This window comes from Cimex lectularius, unplaced genomic scaffold (assembly GCF_000648675.2).
Source record: "Cimex lectularius strain Harlan isolate CLEC.00 unplaced genomic scaffold, Clec_2.1 scaffold342, whole genome shotgun sequence".
NCBI lineage: Eukaryota > Metazoa > Arthropoda > Insecta > Hemiptera > Cimicidae > Cimex > Cimex lectularius.
In genome coordinates this window covers 87,511-108,228 of record NW_019392927.1, presented here as the reverse complement: position 1 = coordinate 108,228, position 20,718 = coordinate 87,511, and the positions used below count along the sequence as shown (strand labels likewise).

Below are 20,718 nucleotides of genomic sequence, written 5' to 3'. Positions count from 1 at the left end.
GGTTGTTCTTTGGGGAGAGGTCTAGGAAGATTTTATTGCAATGAGCTTGTTTCCGGTACATGCATTTACGCCTCCAGCTTTTCCAGACGAGTTACTTAAAATGACGACAGAAGCCATTGAAGCGAACCCGATTCCGAAGAGGCAGCCTCTAGTGCATTCTGTCTGCCTTTTCGTTCATACTTATTCCAACATGGTCACGAGTATATTTTAATTTCTAACACCTTGATCTTGAGATGTTTTATTTGTATAAGAACATTCTAGATGTTTGAATTTATGGAGAAGTGTAAAGTGCTGAAAGAAAGTTGGAACAGATTATTAAGATGGTACGTGCGACATAAATGACATTAACGGTTTTGGGTATAACCAGGAGTTCAGCGATCTCAGAAACAAAACGATGCAGGCTGAAACAATATTATCGACGTCCACAGCCAACAGCCATGTTCAGAAAACCAGGAACCGTCAGTGAAAAGAAATTCAGCTCCAGAATGAAAAGATCTGAACTTAAGGATGTATATTATTTATTTCATTGATTGATTTATTGATATATTATTAGTTTAAAAGAGAAGGCATTGTCATTTCCTTTTTCTGCTGGTATGGATACTTCCAGCTGGTTTTCACTGGTCCTAACACGATTAAAAACGCTGGCATTCAATCCACTCAAAAGAGGATTAACTAATCTTAGGTGGTAGAAGACGCAGGAATAAGAGAAGAATTGACGGAAGGAAGGAGGCAGGGGAAACAGTCTTCGTGATGGGACGCAGTACGGTAGCAGACCCGAGACTTGGGGGGCTTGACTTTCGCCTCAAGACGGTTTCTTAATAATGGCATAGGCCTAGATTATTTCCAAGTTGCTTTGTACGGCGCGAACGCGAGTAAATTTCTTAAACTTGACATCTACATCGTAAATGGCTATGATAACTCTTTGTACAGAACAGAAAGTGAAAAATAATAAAAACAAAATATGTCTTTTATTAAGGCGTGATAGAAACTAGGTCAGAAGGTTGTTTATTTTCGTTAGAAAAAAATAATGGTTTACTTGAGATAAATAAAAGATAATTTCTTCCATATTTAGTTTATCATGTAAAATGTTCCATTTCCGTTCTGCAAGCTAAGAAAATCAAACCCACGTATATATTGTGTTCTTTTGTTCCTTTTATATAGAAGAGAGGTGGAAGAATTTATTGTTTTCCATATCGGAAAAGCTTAAATCCTGAATCTTATGCAAGTCTAATATGAATTTAAAAACGGAATAAATAAATATTTATTTATTTTATTCGTTTAGTATAGCCATAATTAACTCTAAGAAAAACTCAGCATTCCCACAGTTATAAAATTTGATTTCTTGTAAAGGAAATAAAAACTTAGAAGTCTTTTTACTTCCTTAGGATGTTTAGTTTATAAACTGTTCTTTATTATTTGTTCTTGGAATGTGATTTGAAACAGGAGACCAACTTGTGGCCCTGAGCCGTCGAAAATGCCAATATTGATTGCACATAATCATTTATATTTAAACTTAACTAAGGTGTTAACTACACAAGAAAAAAACGCAGACAAAATTTTCATTATCTAACAATATATTAAATAATATATACATTTAGTTAAAAAAAAAAAAGGGAAAAACGATTTATGAGGCCTGGCAAAGTTATGAACATCATTATCTATTTTTATATGCAAATAATATACACAATACTAAAATTGTTTATATAATATATATTCAGGTCAATATGTTCATTAAATAAAAGATAAATTACATTTCTAACAAACACTTTAACTGTTTAACAAGCTTCCCAGCCTGAAAGGTATGATGTAATCACATTCATTTACATTATTTCAATCAATTATGAAATATTTGTTTACGACTTATTAGACATCAAAATTATTTTTTTACTTGATTATTTCATTATATTCTTCTTGATTTATTTCATTAATCTATTGAGAAACATTCTGAATTAAATTTTGAATTGGAGAAACAAATGTTAAAATTATTTTGAAACCAAATATTCCATGGCAATCAATTGGATAGACTGTTTTCTAGCTCCATTTTGTATTCTTGCACAAGTAAAATAGATTTTTATCACGGGTGATTACATATAAATCTTGCCGTCACAATGTTCAGGAAATGGCAACCGTTGAAAATAGACTCCTGCTTCCTTGGCAAAAGAGAAAATGTTATACGAAGAGGAAGGCAAGGAAGGCAGTTTATCGGGTGCATCATTAATCCGGCAATTCATCTTCTTGAACCCTTTATGCGATCTCCCGATAAAAGAAACTTAAGGAGTTTGAAAAGGAAGGCAGAGGCGTACCAATGCCAAACTGTATGCGGAAAATTTATGCAATTGCAGAATAAATAAATGGACATACAAATAAAAACGCCGAATATGGTAATGAGACTCCAATGTCGACAGTGCTATACGGTGAAAAATTAACGTTTCCATTCGAAATTACATGCTAAAAGAAGAAATTAAATGCTGCGAGACGAAAATAGAATTTTTTAATCACATTTATTTAGATTTTAATTTATTTAAAAAGAAAAAAAAATCATTAATCAACCTATATTCACGCTTTTCATAACGTGTGAACTGTTCATCCGATATATTAAAAAAGAATGAGCTTAATATTATGACAACTTGTATAGTTTATACACTGGGATGTAAAAAAAGGTCATTCTTAGTATTTTTAATTATCTCTTGGTCAATCCTTCATTGATTACCTTATAACAATATTTGGTCTGTTTTAAAGGATTAGAGCTAAATAAAGCACAGATAAAATCGCCCACTTGCGTTTACAATTGGGTTTTGTAAATTTTGGATAGTCAATCACTTCTTAGTAGGTTTTTCCGTAAAGTTTCTCTCTACCGTTCTGATGGTTTAATTTTTTAAGTGGACTATTTTTAAGTTGCAAATTTGTTTGACTGATGTTTTTAAGTGATACTGATTCGGCAGAATCATAGCATTGTTGGAAGGTGGAAGAACTCAAGCGTACAGGCTTAACATTCCCAGAACCATGCCCAAAGGGTGTTCTGACGCTACCAGGATACTGCAAGTTACTCAAGAAGGCATGGATCTGGCCACCATCGTGTCACATTTCAGAGAGATGATCGTTTAATTTTCTCGAATGTACTTCGTAATCGATATTCCATCATTGTTGAGATCAAGAGGGCGCAAAATAATGGTGTAGCCCTGAGGGCGTCGCAACTTCTCTAAAGCACAACTTGTGTCGGCCTCGGGTGGGCGTGGGGCGGCGGGTGCTTTATGTGGGTTAGGGTACCAGATCCTGTCTGCATAGACGCGGGATGGTGCATAACCATCTGTACTATGGGTTAACAAAGCTTCCAAGGTTCAGCCCCTGTAACACTGGGAATGGACTCGTAGTTGGCCGTGGTACCCTGGCGGGTACCTGGAGAAGAGGCTGTCTTCTATCTGTGACCGCACGAAACTTGCTTATGACCATCGTTATTCACCCGACCTCACGGGATACGTCGGATCGGACCAAAGCGTATAAGCGTTGAGGACGCTATGATCACGCTGACAAAGTCCCTATAATGCGTGAGTAGTGGCGGGTGGAAATGGGTAGTGAATCGGTTGCTCCTATTCGAGTAAGCCTTTGCACGCAGGTGTAGGTTGAGTTCGATTGGCGGCTTTTACCGTCGGCAGTCTCCTCTATGGGGTGGTTAGCAATTCCACTTTAAACGAAACCGCGATCGGAGCGGATCCGGAAGTTTCTACGCTGGGGAAGCCCCAATACTGCGCTGCATACGGTTCGATGCTTAATGCGGACCCGAACACTCGGAATGGGCAAGCGGGACTTGGCCCCTCTGGGCTGAGCTGCCTCTACACCAATGCTGCGGCAGTAACACACACCTGGTGAGTTAGCTCTCATCTTGGGAATCAAAACGTCCGATAAGGCCGGAAGGCTAGGTGCGGACGTTAAAGGACCTCATTGTCCTTTTAAGGACGACCGAGCATACGGGAAAGCAATGTTGAGAGCAAGCAACAAATTCGATAAGTTAGAAATGTTAATGTCAGTTTACCCACTGTAAGGCGAGTATATTGAGAAGTTCGATTACGTGCGAGAAGGCCTGCCAATGGTCCAAAACGTCTCACAAGGCACAGAACAGCTCGGTTAAGTTTCAAACCACGTCTATTGGTTTGAACAAGATTGGACTAAAATCTTGATTTCGGATGAATCAGGGTTTTGTTTGGGGTCGTTGGTCGGCCGTGAGGGGGTTTGGAGAAAAATGGGAGACCGATATATCCCCGTAACATTTGCCCTCCGGAGATGCTATGGAGTGGGTGTTTTGGTTTGAGCAGACATTTCTATGGAAGATCTCATAAGCTTGATCCTCATCGAGGGTTCCCTAACATTTGTGCGATACAATGGAGATGTGTTATCAGAAGTTGTCCCTTGCATGCCACTAATTAGCGGCGCTTTTATATTTATGCATGGCAATGCTAGGCCGCACACAGCTGAAGGATCGTTGGTGATTACTTGGAAAGGGCTTGAATTCATTCTTTGGAGTGGACAGCGTGTTACTTAAACCGACTTAAACCCTATCGAACAGTTTTGGGACGAGTCGTCAAAGGGGTTAAAAGTCGCCCGGTGATGCCAGAAAATTTGCAGGAATTAGGAATGAACTTGATAGAGGAGTATAAAAATATTCCATTGCACTACATTCAAAGCCTCATAAAAGCGATGCCGCGTCAAATGCAAGCGGTGATTAAAGCAAGAGGAGGAAATCTCCGTACTGAATTGAATATTTTCTTCATTATTTCTATAGCAACATTTTTTTGGTAAAATTGATTTTCTCAGTTTAATTTTTTACTTAGCTATATCTTATATTTTTATTTAAAAATATTAAGTAAATAACAAAAATAAAAATTATAATAATTGCAAGTATTTAATAAGAAGAGTGGCCACTTTTCTTCTCTTAGTGAAGATAGATAGAGAGAGGCAGAGAGAGAGAGAGAGAGAGAGAGAGAGAGAGAGAGAGAGATCAATTACAATTTTTAGCTTAGCTGTACGATTAGATAGCTCAAATAACTATGCTGGAATGTGTTTTGTGTAGTATTTACATTTTAAAAAATCTTTTGTCAGTAACCAGGAGACATGTCTCCATCCAAAATCTATTAAATCTATCAACAAATTCAGTTTCAATTTGTAGAACTTGACGTTGTTTCCTACTCATTGTTTTTTAATGTTTCAAAGTTTTCAGAAATATGATATAAAAAATATTCCATTTGTGGGTTTCTACATTAAAATCAACACTTATTTGAGTTATGTGTGAACAAATGTGGAATGATTTTTAAATTTTGAAATCCGTACAGAATTGAATATTTTCTTCATTGTGTCCATAGAAACATTTTTGGTAAATTTGTTTTACTCTGTTTAATTTAAAAAAAAATTTTTTTAGCTATATCTTACATTTTTCTTTAAAACATTCCGTAAATAACAAACAATAAAAGTTATAACTATTGCAAGTATTTACTAAAAAATCGATCGATAGATAGAGAGATAGAGAGAGAAAGAAACGAAAGTGGAGAGAAATAAATAAATAAAGAGAGAGATAGAAAAAGAGAAAGAGATTAATTATAACCTTTAGCTGAACTGTAAGATTAGATTGCTCAAATACCTATGCTGTAATGTCTTTAGTATAGTACTTATATTCAAAGTTTTCAGAAGATCAGAAATATAATAGAAAAAATTGTTTATTTGTGGCTTTTTACATTAAAGCTATTACTTGTTGAGGTTTTATGTGAACAAATGTGAAATGAATTGTAAATTCTGAAAAATTGTAGTATTGGTAAAATTGTTTTACTCTGTTTAATTTTTTTAATTTAGCTATATCTTATATTTTTCTTTAAAAATATTCAGTAAACGACAAAAAATAAAAATTATAACGATAGCAAGTATGTACTAAAAAATCGAGAATAGCCACTTTTTGTCTTTTAGTGTAGATACATTGATAGATAGATAGAAAGAGAGAGAGAGAGTGAATGAGAGAGAGAGAGAGAGAGAGAGAGAATTTAATTACAATTTTTAGCTGAATTGTAAGATTAGATGCTGTTATATGCTGGAATGTCTTTCGAGTAGTATTTATATTTTAAAACATCTTTTGTCTATAACCAGGAGAAATGTCTGCTATAAAAATTATGAAACGAATCAATAAGTTATCAATAATTAAAATCATTATTTATTGGGGTTATATGTGAACAAATGTGTAATGTTTTTAAAATTGTGAAACCCATACTGAATTGAATATTTTCTTCATTGTCTCCATAACAACATTTCTAATAAAATTGTTTTACTTAGTTTAATTTTTTATCTATTTTTTTTTATTAAGCTCTATCTTATATTTTTCTTTAAAAATATTCAGTAAATGACAAAAAATCGAAATTATAACAATTGCGAGTATTTACTAAAAAAAGAGTGGCCACTTTGTGTGTATCTTATAGATCCTAAGATAGATATGTAGATAGATAGAGAGAGAGAGAGAGTGAGGTAGAGAGAGAAAACAAACGAGAAAGAATGATAGAAAGAGAACGAAAGGAAGCAAAAAAAAGAAAGACAAGAGATGGATAGATAGACTTAGAGGGAGTGAGATCAGTTATAACCTGTAGCTTAACTGTAAGATTAGATAGCTGAAATAACTATGCTGGAATATCTTTTGTATATTATTTATATATTTAAATTAAATTAAATCTATAAAAAAGGTCAACTTCAATTTGTAGCTCTTACATTTAATTGCTGTTTTCTACTTATTGATTTTTTCATTTCAGTAGAAGATCAGTAATATAATGGAAAAACTAGGCTATTTATGGCTTTCTACATTAAAGACATTATTTATTGGGGTTATATGTGAACAAATCTGTAATGATTTTAAAATTGTGAAATTCATACAGAATTGAATATTTTCTTCATTGTCTCCATAGCAACATTTCAGATAAAATTGTTTTACTTAGTTTAATTTTTTATCAATTTTTTATTTAGCTCTATCTTATATTTTTCTTTAAAAATATTTAGTAAATCACAAAAAATCGAAGTTATAACAATTGCGAGTATTTACTAAAAAAAGAGTGGCCGCTTTGTGTGTATCTTATAGATCCTAAGATAGATAGATAGATAGAGACAGAGAGAGAGAGAGAGAGAGAGAGAGAGAGAGAGAGAGAGAGAGAGAGAGAGAGAGCAAAAGAGAAAGAATGATAGAAAGAGAACGAAAGGAAGCAAAAAAAAGAAAGACAAGAGATGGATAGATAGACTTAGAGGGAGTGAGATCAGTTATAACCTGTAGCTTAACTGTAAGATTAGATAGCTGAAATAACTATGCTGGAATATCTTTTGTATATTATTTATATATTTAAATTAAATTAAATCTATAAAAAAGGTCAACTTCAATTTGTAGCTCTTACATTTAATTGCTGTTTTCTACTTATTGATTTTTTCATTTCAGTAGAAGATCAGTAATATAATGGAAAAACTAGGCTATTTATGGTTTTCAACATTAAAGTCATTACTCATTGGGGTTATACGTGTAATGATTTTTAAATTGTGAAATTGGGTTGGTTAGCCGGCGAGTATGTGATCTTTTGACAGCTGTATAATTAAAACTGATCACCATTGGACCGCCCATCACTAAGCTGATCCGCTCCTTATTACTAGCCAGTTTTTAAAAAGTGAGACACTCTAAAGTGTGCGTTAACGCGAATAGCACAAATTATTTTAAAATATTTTAAATGAAGAAGTTTCGTTTGATAAAAAGACTGTCAAAAATTATTTATTGTTTGTGTTTAAGTTCGAAAAAAAATATTAATCAAGGGAAAATATATAAAAACTGTCTTGTTGTTAAGGATAACATCAGTTAGAAATTGTTGACAGCTGTATTTATTAACTTTAACTATGCGGAAATAAATTTGCTCTTAACTATCATACATTTTATAAGGCTAACTCGTTTTTTTCTCTTCAACTCAGTATTTTGGAAGGAACCTAAATATAGAAACGTTATCTTTCTATTGATAGAATATACCTTCATTCACACGATACGATACATTGTTGTACGTTAGGAGTAAAAATGAAAATAAAAAGGTGGAGGCGGGGCTCGGGAGGCGTTGGGAAAAAGCCGATGGGGGAAACTCGCTCCGCCTCGATCTCCTGGAGAAAAAAAAAAAACTGGAACGGCGGTTACGACATCCCGGGAGTATTTCTGTCTTTTCACGACCAAGCATACCTGAAGAGATGAAAAAAGTTTTTGATTTGCTTTTAAGCAATTAAGAATTGCAAGAGAGAAAATCGAGGTTAGGAAGACGAACAAAGGAGAAAGTCGGCCCATCGTGACTCGAAACGGTTTGCCAAGATAAAAAAGCCTAATAAAGACTAATGTTGGATAAATTATAAATTACGCAATTACTGAAGAAGGTTTATGTCAATGTCGAGTCCTTGGCTGATGTTGAGGCGGAGATGAGATTGTCCTTTCCCTCCGGGGAAGTGAAGGACGCGAATAACTATGAAGAGAAAAAAGTTATAACATTACGTTCGGTGGAAAAGCTAGCCCGTTTAAGTGACTACCGTTCAATCGTAAACGTCAAGGTTTATGGGACGCTAGTGAAAAAGTTATTGCATCTCTCGGATATGGAATGCGCGGCTTACCTCAGAGGGTGTTAGCTCGGAATCGCCTGGTGGGGTAATGATGTGGTAAAAACTTAATGAATGAAACAAAACTGACTATATTGACTTAATAAGATAGTCGCATGACCTGCTGATTTTAAAAGTAGATAACAACTTCATGTGGTTGATTTTATGAATGGGATATAACTATTCATCTTTAAATACTCATAAAAAGGCTATGTACATAAAAGAGATAAAATAAGAAATAAATAGAAAGATACATACATATATAGATAGACAGATAAATGGATAGGAAGATAAATAGAGAGAGAGAGAGAGAGAGAGAGAAAGAATGAATTTTATTTAAAAATCTCTCAAATTTAGGTCGCGAAAGACCCCTTTTATAATTAGAGAAAAATCTACAAGAAAACATCTACAAAAATCTAATTGGAGAGATATAGTGAGAGAGAGATTGGAAAGAGAGAGAGAAAAAAAAGAAAGGGTTCAATCACCAAACTATTTGATTTATAGAAATGATAAATGATGCAGTGAGTGTGGTGTTCAATACTTTTTAAAAGGATAGTTCCTACTCACAGTAAGTTGTTTTGTAACGATCCGGATTTCGAGCCTTTTAGCTCATCATCAGGTTGAAGGACTTCTACAACCACGTCTCTCGACATGAATTGCCAAAAAAAATAAAAAAAAAGTACTGTTTGATTTATGACATTATATAACACTTCACTGGTTTCGTGGTCCGCTTAACCAATTTTTTATTAAAATATTATATAACACTATTTTCAAGCCATTCTTACTAAAATTTTAGATGTTACATTAATACAACGATCATACGAAAATTACGAATCATGGAATAGTCGTCGATAGATAGGTAAGTAGCTAGATGGTTAGCAAGATAGATTAGATGAATATATAGAGATATAGATAGAGATAGACAGAGAGAAAGAGAGAGCGAGAAAATGAATGTATATAATTTTATTTAAAAATATCTCAAATTTACGTCGCCAAAGACACCTTTTATAATTAGAGAGAAATCGAGAAGAAAAAAATCTACAGATATCTAATTAGATTAGATACATAAATAGAGAGGGACAGAGAGAGAGAGAGAGAGAGAGAGAGAGAGAGAGAGAGAGAGAGAGAGGAGAGAGAGAGAGAATGAATGGATATAATTTTGTTTAAAAATATCTCAAATTTACGTCGACAAAGGCCCCTTTTATAATTAGAGAGAAATCTACAACAAAAAATCCACAGAAATCTGGATTTTCCATATATAATTAGATTAGATAGATAGATAGATAGATAGATTAGATAGATAGATAGAGAGAGAGAAAACGGGATAGAGAGAGAAATAGATACAAAATAGACAGAGAATGAGAGAGAGAGAAAGGGTTCAATCACCAGACTATTTAATTTATCATATTATATAACAATATTTTTCAGGCCATTCTTACTCAAATTTTAGATGTTACATTAATACAATGATCATACGAAAATAACGAACCATGGAATAGTAGTCGATAGATAGTTGAGTAGCTAGATGGATAGATAGATTAGATGAATATATAGACATAGAGACAGAGGCAGAGAGAAAGAAAGAGAGATTGAATGGATAAAATTTTATTTAAAAATATCTCAAATTTACGTCACCAAAGGCCTCCTTTATAATTACAGAGAAATCTAGAAGAAAAAATCTACTGAAATCTAATTAGATTAAATAGAGATAAATAGATAGATAGATAGATAGATAGATAGATAGATAGATAGATAGATAGATAGATAGATAGATAGATAGCCAAAGGCCTCCTTTATAATTACAGAGAAATCTAGAAGAAAAAATCTACAGAAATCTAATTAGATTAGGTAGATAGATAGATAGATAGATAGATAGATAGATAGATAGATAGATAGATAGATAGATAGAGAGAGAGAGTGTGTGTGAGGGTGGAGAGAGAGAGTGAGTGAGTGAGTGAGTGAGAGAGAGTGAGTGAGAAAGAGTGAGAAAGGGAGGTAGACAAAGGATTCAATCACCAGACTAATTTATGACATTATATAACAATATTTTTCATGAAAATAACGAATCATGGAATAGTCGTCGATAGATAGGTAAGTACCTAGATGGATAGATAAATTAGATAAATAGATAGAGATAGAGAGTGAATGAGAGAAAAAGAGAGTTCAATTACCAGGCTATTTAAATTATGACATCAAATAAAAATATTTTTTCATGCTCTTCTTAAATTGCCATTTTCCTACAACAAAGAGCTATTAAGTAAATAAAGTGCAGGATTTTCACAATAATGTAAGTTTTTCTAACAGCAGTTTTAACACCATAGATCAGTGAAATAACAGCAATCACCAAAAACCAAAATTCCAACGAAAATTTTCAAAAAATTCAGTTTGATAAGACACAAATTTCTATACAATAAATTTTAATAAATAAAAGCAATAACATAACTCTTTGAGCCCTGAAGATGATCTCAATAAAGATCGAAACGTTGGCACGATAAAGAAAATGTTTTTTCTGAAACCTACATCACACCAGACCGCATCTCACGATTTCTGGATAAAAACAATAAAAATGATCGTAAAATAAAAAGTCGGTATATTTTGTCCTCCAGCTAAAATATTGTTACAAACTTTCAATTTTGTCTAATTTGTTTTTCTTTTCCTTATTTTTCTTTTCAATGACAATATTATCGGCAGATACGGAAATCGATGTATTTCTCTTATGGAAACTTCATACGTATTATTCATGCAATTTCAATACTTCCAAGAACTAGGTTCCCTTTATTGTAGAGATGCCAGATAAATATAAAAAAATGTATATATGTACATGTACATACTTATATATTTAAAATATCATGGAATTTGAAAGTGTGTGCACAGCGTCAGTCAAAATATTTTAAAATTAATGACATTTGCATGGTTATTGTAAAATGCAAGAATTAAAATTTTTTTAAAGACAGAAAAGTTGTGATTAGAAAACACATTACTGTATAAACATGAATCGGAATAAATCACATTAACAGCTGAAAGAATAATTAATGAATTACTAAACAAAAACTTTAATCATTTTAAAAACTAAAAGTATAAATAATAAATAATACGCAAAATAAAAAAAAAAGATTGGGCCCTCAAAACTATACAAACTCTTTCATTTTATTGTACTAAAATGTTCAAACGTCTCCAGTTGTACATATATCGATATTTGATTGAAAATTGTGACATTCTTAATGAGAGAAGATTTAATTGACTTGATAAACATAAGAAGTCAACAAATGACTCATTATAGCGTTAAATCTTTTTATTACTCATCTGTGAAGTAGTTTTACGACCTGGTAGTTAAATTTTAATTACGCCTCCGAGATTCCTTGAGTCTCCTTTTTTTCTTTCAACACTTCCTTAAGAGGAACCATTAATGTGAAATGACCATTAAGGCTTTTGAATGTTCAGAGAGATAAATGATTTTTACTTATTTATTTATTTTGGAAAACATATTATCCTTTCATACGATGTTGGTAGAAGCGATTGGTTAATTTAACGGAAAGAAACACTAATAAGTAGATTATTCAGAAATCGTGAGATCCGGTCTTGTGTGAAGTAGGTTTCAGAAAAATATTTTTTTTATCGTGCCAACGTTTCGATCTTTATTGAGATCATCTTCAGGGCCTTGTGTTGTCTGCATTTCAACAAAAAGGTTCTCGGATTGATAGCTCTCTTCTTATGATTGGCGATGTCCTTCAGAATACTTTTGGCTTCGTGGCCATATGTAGTTGAAGTAATAAGTAACGCTAATAAGTAGGTTATTTAAGTGCGTTAAGTTCGCCCTGAAAGTTGATTTGTACTCGAGCGTGTTTCTATTTGAAAACCAAATGGCTTACTGGGAAAAATTAAGTACCATTAAAAGGAAAGTAATAAATAGACTACGTTGAATAGAATAAGAATTATGTGTCTTGAAGACTGGATATGAAGAAAAAAACACCCTAACCAGAAACCAGAAAACAGTCATGTAAGAAATAAAGTACTAATTACTATTTTTACTGATAGATATATAATAAATACATACAGAGACGACCTTATCAAATCATGTTTTCTTTAATAGAAACCCAATAAATAAACTTTATAGTACAAAACTGCAATAATCAATTGCCAATTGAAGGTAGCAAAAGGCAAATTGTTAATGCTTGCTCAGTTAAACTTTACACTTCTCAAATCGAACAATGATTATTTTCTCCTCCAAGATTTAACACTTACTTCTTTAGTGTTTTAAATTTATTAACAGATAATAAGAAAGAAACAAAAAGTACAAGAAGAGAAATACAGCATTACATATTGTAATAACTGATCCGATGCTTATCGATGGCATCTTATTACTTTTTCTTAATGTATTGTTTCATTGTTTGCTTATTTTCTAACAATAACGAGACTTCAAAGTGATTTTTATTCATGGCCCAATTAACTTCGTGTATTTTTTTTCTTATTAAGGTTTAAAAAATTTTACATTAACAGAGATGTGAAAGATCGTCACATTATTCTCATTTGCATAAGATAATTGAAATGTGAGTTGTTATCTATTGTTTTCTGCAATAGGTGTAAACATAAATTTCTAATATAAATGCTGTTAAGAACATACTGTATGGTGTGAAGATCATTAATAAACTGAACAATCAAAGTTGATAAATTAGTACAAAATAAGTATTGGTATATTACAAAGTATGATTGTTAATGTATCAGACCCCCAGTTTGATAGTCAAAATACAGACACCCAGTCTGTATTATGATACTTCCAAATATTTCACATATAAAATACATAGAGCTAAAGACTAAAGGGGTTATAGGCACAAGAAAGGGGTGTTGAATTACCACATTGTGCGAAGAGAAAAAATAATATAGAATATATTTTCATTTTAAAAATATAAATACATTTTTGTTAATCAAAAGCAGGATTTGAATTGTATTGTGTTATGATGGCAATACTCTCCGATTTTCAGGCAAAGGTTTTCACTAGATTTACAATAATGTGCTTTTAAAAATTTCATTGAATAAAAAAATGCGCCAATGACAGTAAGATACCAGAGTCAAATAGCGGCATCTTAAGGATATAACCTGGATGAGGTAAATTTTACATTTATTTTGTCAATATCGAACGCGAACGTAGTCTTGCTGTAGGTACTTTTCCAAGCCAAAAGTTAAGTAATTCAGTCATTAACTTTTGTCAACTCGGATATAATTTCAATGTGCAAAGTTCAGAGTTTTAGTAAATGCAAAGTGTAATCTATTTTTAACTTTAAATGAACTGATTCGTCCATTCGTTCTTGATGGTTTATTATTTCGAGTTTTCGTCGTTTTTGGCTATGTTTTATTTAAATTGGAGTAAATTTTTGTAAAAATCACACTAGTCTCGAGCCTGAAGATCTTTCTGGGTTCTCTGATTTCTTAATCTGCTAATTTCCCGAAGTCGTTATTCAAACGTGTCCTACAAAAGCTCATAATGACAATTTTCACTTATACTCCAAATGCAATTAAAATTTGGGGAAAATAATTGAAATAATATTAAACGCGAACGAATTGTAACAGATAGTTGAAAATTGTTTATTTTTTATTGAATCAAAGATTAGAAATAATTGTTCAGAAATCGGTCTGGTGTGATGTAGGTTTCAGAAAAACATTTTCTTTGTCGTGGCAACGTTTCGATCTTTATTGAGATCATCTTCAGGGCCTGGGATTTACAAACATTGTTTAAATTTAACAAATACATGTAGGATGTGGAAAAAGTGAATTTATACAAATTTTGTAAAATTACACTAGTCTCGAGCCTGATGATCTTTCTGGGTTCTTTGATTCCTTAAGCTGTTAATTTCGCGAAGTCGTTATTCAAACAGTGTCCTACAAAAGCTCATAATGACAATTTTCACTTATACTCCAAATCCAATTAAAATAATAATTTGAAACCTTTTGGGGAAAATAATTGAAATAATATTAAACGCGAACGAATTGTAATAGATAGTTGAAAAATTGTTTATTTTTTATTGAATCAAAGATTAGAAATAATTATTCAGAAATCATGAGATGCGGTCTGGTGTGATGTAGGTTTCAGAAAAACATTTTCTTTATCGTGCCAACGTTTCGATCTTTATTGAGATCATCTTCAGGGCCTGGGATTTACAAACATTGTTTAACTTTTAACAAATACATGTAGGATGTGGAAAAAAGTGAATTTATACAAATTTTGTAAAATCACACGTCTCGAGCCTGATGATCTTTGGGTTCTCTGATTCCTTAAGCGGCTAATTTTGCGAATTTCGTTATTCCACCAGTGTCATAGAAAAGCTCATAATAATTTGAAACATTTTGGGAAAAATAATTGAACTTAAACGCACATGTTGTACTGCAATAGATGGTCGAAAAATTATTTATTTGTTATTGAATCAAAGATTAGATATAATTATTAATTCAACTATTGTATATCACAAAATAACTATTGCTTACAACTTTGATTGGATTTAGGTATAATTAAATATTAAACAATTTTCACACACAAAAACCCTTGAATTCTGTTCTGCTTACAGTAAACTATCTGGGTCTACTGAGATATAAAACATAAGTCTGCGCCAACCAATTTGGATGTATTATTGCGAATATACTCAGCAGTGCATCGTAGTAAAAATAATACAAACCCTGCAAAATCGATTACTGCGTGGCATCCCATGAGCTCAATGGTATGTTGACCTGAATATACTTAACTGATGCCATCTCAACTGGATAGAACAAGTTTTACATCAAAATGGCTGATCATCCATATGAGCTTCTCATTATTATGGATGTTATGGACACTCTACCCTACAGATCAAGTAAAGATTTAAGAAAAATTGCACGAAGATATTGATAATTGAAGGTATATTTAAACGTTTATTAAACCAACTAATTTATTATTGTATATGCAATGCCTTTAACTTAAAAATAAAGACTGTCATTGGATAGCTTAACATTACTTTTCGTTTGTGAGGCCATGTCATCTTTACTAACTACTACATAAAGGAAAGTACGTTTTATTAATTTATTTTAAAAAAAATCAAAGGTCAACACTTGTGGTGAAGCGTTAATTGATGTTACAATATATTTTCTCATAAATTGAGCTTCGCCATTGGATGCTTGTGACCCAAATCGAAAGTTAACATGTTAACATTTCCATGACGATTGTGTGGTATTTACAGATATATTTTATTATAATATTTACATATCGTGGCTGGAAATCTTATGAATACCAAATAGCCCCTGGGATGGCAAAGGTGAAAGGTTATGATCCCGATGGTGCAGCATTGATCTCAAACGCCTTATCCCGAAATCAAACTCCGCCGAATCACCGGGAAAGGATGAGTCGCGCCCGGGGGCTTTTTCCGAAGGTTAAAACCTGCTCTAAAGTCTATATTCTCGTCGTGGGCGATGGGTTAATTGGCGAGGAGACGTCCAGAACCGAATTTTGCCTAAAGGAGTCTCAGGACGCCCCGGGGGCACGGTAGTTACTGCCTTTTACAGAGCGTTACCATACCGGGTCTCTATTAATTCGCCTAATGGGCCGCAGAAGCCCTGTAATACTGGACCTTGAAGGATGTCTTTTTGAAAATTTTCCCCCTTCTAAAGGAGAATCCAATACGAACAGGAAAGGCTGGGATTTTAGAATCAGTCTCAGACAGACCGCCCGGTTGCATAACTTTGAAATGTTTATATTCCCATTTAGATAGCTTCTCTCTAAAGTGCTTAAAAAATTACTGGAAGCCTCTCTCTCGCCTGCAGTGATGACACTGACCCATCGTTTATTTTTCAATAAAACCTTCGGACTAAAGTCACTGTCCCCAGCCATTCGACAAATATATAGCTAAAATGTTTTTATTCAAGCTCTTACTTTATAGCACACTTCTTTTCATCATCCGCCATCCTTCTTACATCTATAAATCTGAATCTATCATTTCTGCTAACAGTTTTTTAAAAAAAGGCTCAGATAGTAGCACACGGAAGAATTCACCACCTAGTCAAGGCGGAGAGGTTTTCAAGAATGAAAAATATTTTTATGGTCTAGTATTGCAAAACTGCACAAGTCAAGAAGATATTTTTTTTATTTAACACTTTATTTAATGTTTGAAGTTATAGAAAATTATTTCTATAACTGGTTCAGCCTTGTTGAATGTGAGACATATTTGTATCTTTTCTTTAAACAAAAAATAAATAAATAAATAGAAACATTTTAGGTGAATATACTGACTGGATCCACCTGTCCTCGCTAAAAAATTTCAGAATTGTGTCATTTTGCTTTGCACATGGACGTGAATGCTGCGAGACCTAAAAGTATTGGTTTTTCAATATTTTTTGACATTTTTCTAATGTTCAGCCTTGTGGATTATTCAATTAATTAAGGTTTTTAGTTAAGATTAAAAAGTCAGTGTCACGAGCGGGATTCGAACCCACGACCTTCAGCTTGATTCGCCGCTACTCTACCACTTGAGCTATCGTGACTTCGATCCTCTCGGGCACTAACTTGCCATCTCAACCCCACCTTTTGAATTTTCCCTCCTTTTTGCCATTTTTCAAATGTTGTGTAACCTATTTGATTCTCGGCGACAATTGAAATGTCCACGGAGAGCTTTAGTGAAGCATACTTCATTTTAATTCATTGAATTCACTATTTTTCGTGGTCCGCTTGACCAATTAATATGTGGATTATATCACATTTTTGTATCAATATCCAAAAAAAAATTAATCACACCTATATCTACAATGCTAAGAGATTGGCATATGTGTCTCAGAAAAGTGTCACCACTTTTGTTCTCACTAACTTGGACTGTCTTCCGAAAAAACGCAATTTGGACTTAATAGCGTCTCAACTAGGCACAAGAATGTCTTCCTTTTTATCAGTCTTTTGACAAAGTATTGTCTTCTTTGGCTGCCCAAGAAAAAACAAAAACTGCCAGGGACGAGACTATGTTGTTTAGGGCTGAGAATACTTAACTCGGAGAGGAAATAGAGTATTTCAAGACGTAAAAGAAGCTTGTCATAAAATCTCGTTCAAATCTTCTATTCGGAGGTGTAAATAAGAATGACATTTTCGTTCACCCATTTAGGTTGACAGTTCACCAAAAACACCGGTTTTAGTTTCTTTCATAAGGTTTCAAAACAAATTCAATTATATTGAATAAAATAATTAGTTGGAGATCGTGAGATGCGGTCTGGTGTGACGTAGGTTTAAAAACATTTTCTTTATCGAGCCAACGTTTCGATTTTTATTGAGTTCATCTTCAGGGCCTGGGCTTTATAAACGTTGTTTGAATTACACAATTTTTATAAAACCAAGGCCCAAATTTTATAAACACCGAAACGTTGGCACTATAAAGAAAATGTTTTTCTAAAACCTACGTCACACTAGATCGCATCTCACGATCTCCAAATAATCATTAACCAACGGTCACACATTGCATAAAATATTGCGAACCACGAACTCTGCTGTGTGCTTGGACCTATTTCTACTGTCTCTTTAGCGTGAACGTAATTCGGGCGCATTTGTCCTCGTTCAATTTCATCTTCCACATTTTACACGATTCTTTAAAAAGCTCAATATGATCCTAGGTTTTGGAGGTGGATTGGTTAATATTGGAGTCAGGTCGGCGTAGGTTGTAAGGATGACGTTGGGATGTATCGGCAGGTGAGCAGTATAAACGGTATATAGGATGGGACCAAGAATGCTCCCTGGTAGGACGCCGGCCTGAATCGGGCTTGTCGGTGCGAGACCTTGTCAAAACCTTGTGACATGTTCTTTTATTGTGACATGTCTAAGAATGCACCTGAAACAGTGCTGAATCTCGGAATGCAACCAAATGGTATGAAGGACTAACACAATTAGTAATACGTAAATCTAGGATGGGTATTAGCAGTTTTAAAAAGGAGTCTTTCAAAGTCGTTTGATATCCTGGGAGAAGGCTGATAGATCTGTAAGAAGATATGTGGCAGGGAGGTCTGTGGGGTTTAGATATGAGATTAATTATGGAATATTTAAATAATAGGGAAAAGTGAGAGATTTGTTAACAGTAAATAAACAAATTAACACAAACCCATAGCTGAATATGGCAAAAAGTCTAAATGCCGAAACGGTCTAAGAATTTCAGGAAAATCCATGACATTTTAATTTGTCGTTTGAAATTGGGATAATTTTATTGTTTCGTTTTGTTTTTAATTTTGTCTTATAATTTTTCTTTGTGAATACGTCAACTGACTAAAAATTGTGCTTTTTAGCTTTTTACTAGCAAAAATTGATCTTTTCAAGAGGCCATCTTTGATTTTAAAAGTGTTAAAAGATATACCAACAAATTCATGACAAATGACACCATAGAGCGGCACCAAAGCACCAGGCTTATCGTTAGCGCTGATTATGCGCATGTTTTAACCCTTAGGATTTTTAATTAGCCTGTGAATTAAGTTATTTTCATAATGAGGCGGGGTGTTACGCAAACGTTGTTTCCACCCGAGCGCATACAAATAAGCGTGTAACGACCAGCATCTCTCGCCTTCTTCAGCGCTAGGATTCCGCTCAAAATCACTTTCTAATAGATGTGTCATCTATTGTATTCACCTCCTATTGTTTCTGGTCGGGATCTTTTGAAGTAGACCGCTCCTCCTTTTTTTTTTAATTTGATGTTCTTTAAAGTTCACAGTTACCGGAATGGTCCATCCAATCCGTGATTCCAGGTGATTTGAATTCCTGACGGGAGAATCCGAGGACGATTAAAGTCTTTGGAATTCGAATTGGTGATTTGCCGTCGTAAATTTAACAAAAACAAAATTCTTTAAGGACATATCTCCTAACTAACATTATCACACCTAAAGGCAGATCTTTAATAATAAACTGACAACTTAATCTTTTACAACTGACAGGCCACAAAATTTTTTTGTATAAACCTTTTTTTAAACAAATGAATATTTAAAATATTGAATTTCCAATACAAAATAAGAATAAATATTAACACACAAACATATTACATAAAATATGTATTTCTCAAACAGTACTACTATTTTTTTTTTCAATTTTAGTGTTGTTTTGTTAAATCTGGAGTTGATTAAAAAAACACCGTTTAATCTTACAATATTTTTTTTTAAAAATTTCGGAAAAATAATAAACAAAATTGTGATAAATACAGCTGTTTTACGTTAAATGTAATGTGTGGTTTTGACCACAATTTGCTTTTTTATTAGATTTTCTTGGAAGAATTATCCTAGGCTTGTGTTTATATCATCCTCTACTCACGACATGCTTGCTTGCTATTGAGCACTTGCTCAATAATTGAACGAGCCTGTTAAACCTGTTAACTTATTAGCACAGTGAAAAAATCTCCAAAGATTAAGTAACCCAACGATGAACTACTGATTGTGTAATATTTCAATAAAATACAAAATAAAATGAAGGTTATTGTTTAATTATTTAGAATGGTTAATATTTCACAAGTATTATCTAATATTACAAGAACGTAATACTTGTATGGATCAACATGGTCAGTATTTTGGAATTTGATATTGATAATAATGGAACTAGTGTTTCTTAGGTCTTTGATATAGATAATATACGTAGTTTTTCTTTTTTTTTTAATGGTTGATCTATTTTCCAATACCTACATTCTTTCTATCTGCAGATAGGTTAGTAGAAGTCCCATGGATACAGCCTTGTAATTATTTTAAGCAATAGAATGTACACCTGCAGTTGTGTAAAACAAGAACTGCAATTTTTTTTTCAAAGTTGCCAGTTATAGGGAATTGATCTCGGTTTATCAATGGTTCCAGGTGATTCGAATTCCTTTTTAGAATCTGAAGACGACCTTTAAATTCTTTTAGGTTGTCAAGTGGCAGCTTTGATGTAGATGGATTTTATAAACACTTTTAAAACCCTAGGATAAATAAATACATGACGTAAATAATTCGTAAAACCCGAAAAGATAAAATTTTTAACACATGGATGATCACGATTTTAGCAATTAAAATTGACCCAAGACCCCCCAGAACCATGTGGAACGAGATCTTTCCGCACACAATTCCTAAAATTAAAAAAATAGAGATAGATAGACAGAC

General features: G+C 33.2%; 1 protein-coding gene across 2 annotated transcripts in view; it reads left to right on the top strand.

Annotated features, from left to right (window-relative positions):
• Positions 1-20,718, top strand: part of LOC106661169 — a 40,487-nt gene that overhangs the window by 13,895 nt on the left and 5,874 nt on the right. The window contains exon 1 of one of the 2 annotated variants that reach the window (XM_024229342.1): positions 15,202-15,508. The exons of the other annotated variant lie outside the window; for it this stretch is intronic. The gene's annotated coding sequence lies outside the window, so the exon portion shown is untranslated. Of the gene's footprint in view, positions 1-15,201; positions 15,509-20,718 lie in introns of those variants that run through there. 2 annotated transcript variants of the gene reach the window in all.